Source organism: Musa acuminata, unplaced genomic scaffold, assembly GCF_036884655.1.
Source record: "Musa acuminata AAA Group cultivar baxijiao unplaced genomic scaffold, Cavendish_Baxijiao_AAA HiC_scaffold_462, whole genome shotgun sequence".
Classification (NCBI taxonomy): Eukaryota; Viridiplantae; Streptophyta; class Magnoliopsida; order Zingiberales; family Musaceae; genus Musa; species Musa acuminata.
The window spans coordinates 17,501-20,000 of record NW_027020709.1 but is presented as its reverse complement, the minus strand read 5'-3'; positions in this window follow the sequence as shown (position 1 = coordinate 20,000).

Below are 2,500 nucleotides of genomic sequence, written 5' to 3'. Positions count from 1 at the left end.
GCCTCTCGCTTCGCTCGCTGTCCGCCGCTCGCCGCTCGCTCGTGCAGCCAAAAATGGCCAGTTTTGGCCCGTTTTTGGGCCGTTTTGGCCAGTTTTTGGCCTGTTCTTGCATTGCGCGGTGACCGTCGAGAGCGGAGCAAAACGTCAGCCATCTCAGCACCCTGGAACCCCCCGGGTGGCACAGGGCTGGATGGGGCTTTCGTATAGCAGGGGACGGTGCTGCCTCTCGCTTCGCTCGCTGTCCGCCGCTCGCCGCTCGCTCGTGCAGCCAAAAATGGCCAGTTTTGGCCCGTTTTTGGGCCGTTTTGGCCAGTTTTTGGCCTGTTCTTGCATTGCGCGGTGACCGTCGAGAGCGGAGCAAAACGTCAGCCATCTCAGCACCCTGGAACCCCCCGGGTGGCACAGGGCTGGATGGGGCTTTCGTATAGCAGGGACGGTGCTGCCTCTCGCTTCGCTCGCTGTCCGCCGCTCGCCGCTCGCTCGTGCAGCCAAAAATGGCCAGTATTTGGCCCGTTTTTGGGCCGTTTTGGCCAGTTTTTGGCCTGTTCTTGCATTGCGCGGTGACCGTCGAGAGCGGAGCAAAACGTCAGCCATCTCAGCACCCTGGAACCCCCCGGGTGGCACAGGGCTGGATGGGGCTTTCGTATAGCAGGGACGGTGCTGCCTCTCGCTTCGCTCGCTGTCCGCCGCTCGCCGCTCGCTCGTGCAGCCAAAAATGGCCAGTTTTGGCCCGTTTTTGGGCCGTTTTGGCCAGTTTTTGGCCTGTTCTTGCATTGCGCGGTGACCGTCGAGAGCGGAGCAAAACGTCAGCCATCTCAGCACCCTGGAACCCCCGGGTGGCACAGGGCTGGATGGGGCTTTCGTATAGCAGGGACGGTGCTGCCTCTCGCTTCGCTCGCTGTCGCCGCTCGCCGCTCGCTCGCGCAGCCAAAAATGGCCAGTTTTGGCCCGTTTTTGGGCCGTTTTGGCCAGTTTTTGGCCTGTTCTTGCATTGCGCGGTGACCGTCGAGAGCGGAGCAAAACGTCAGCCATCTCAGCACCCTGGAACCCCCGGGTGGCACAGGGCTGGATGGGGCTTTCGTATAGCAGGGACGGTGCTGCCTCTCGCTTTCGCTCGCTGTCCGCCGCTCGCCGCTCGCTCGTGCAGCCAAAAATGGCCAGTTTTGGCCCGTTTTTGGGCCGTTTTGGCCAGTTTTTGGCCTGTTCTTGCATTGCGCGGTGACCGTCGAGAGCGGAGCAAAACGTCAGCCATCTCAGCACCCTGGAACCCCCCCCGGGTGGCACAGGGCTGGATGGGGCTTTCGTATAGCAGGGACGGTGCTGCCTCTCGCTTCGCTCGCTGTCCGCCGCTCGCCGCTCGCTCGGTGCAGCCAAAAATGGCCAGTTTTGGCCCGTTTTTGGGCCGTTTTGGCCAGTTTTTTGGCCTGTTCTTGCATTGCGCGGTGACCGTCGAGAGCGGAGCAAAACGTCAGCCATCTCAGCACCCTGGAACCCCCCGGGTGGCACAGGGCTGGATGGGGCTTTCGTATAGCAGGGACGGTGCTGCCTCTCGCTTCGCTCGCTGTCCGCCGCTCGCCGCTCGCTCGTGCAGCCAAAAATGGCCAGTTTTGGCCCGTTTTTGGGCCGTTTTGGCCCAGTTTTTGGCCTGTTCTTGCATTGCGCGGTGACCGTCGAGAGCGGAGCAAAACGTCAGCCATCTCAGCACCCTGGAACCCCCCGGGTGGCACAGGGCTGGATGGGGCTTTCGTATAGCAGGGACGGTGCTGCCTCTCGCTTCGCTCGCTGTCCGCCGCTCGCTCGCGCAGCCAAAAATGGCCAGTTTTGGCCCGTTTTTGGGCCGTTTTGGCCAGTTTTTGGCCTGTTCTTGCATTGCGCGGTGACCGTCGAGAGCGGAGCAAAACGTCAGCCATCTCAGCACCCTGGAACCCCCCGGGTGCACAGGGCTGGATGGGGGCTTTCGTATAGCAGGGACGGTGCTCGCCTCTCGCTTCGCTCGCTGTCCGCCGCTCGCCGCTCGCTCGTGCAGCCAAAAATGGCCAGTTTTGGGCCCGTTTTTGGGCCGTTTTGGCCAGTTTTTGGCCTGTTCTTGCATTGCGCGGTGACCGTCGAGAGCGGAGCAAAACGTCAGCCATCTCAGCACCCTGGAACCCCCCGGGTGGCACAGGGCTGGATGGGGCTTTCGTATAGCAGGGACGGTGCTGCCTCTCGCTTCGCTCGCTGTCCGCCGCTCGCCGCTCGCTCGTGCAGCCAAAAATGGCCAGTTTTGGCCCGTTTTGGGCCGTTTTGGCCAGTTTTTGGCCTGTTCTTGCATTGCGCGGTGACCGTCGAGAGCGGAGCAAAACGTCAGCCATCTCAGCACCCTGGAACCCCCCGGGTGGCACAGGGCTGGATGGGGCTTTCGTATAGCAGGACGGTGCTGCCTCTCGCTCGCTCGCTGTCCGCCGCTCGCCGCTCGCTCGTGCAGCCAAAAATGGCCAGTTTTGGCCCGTTTTTGGGCCGT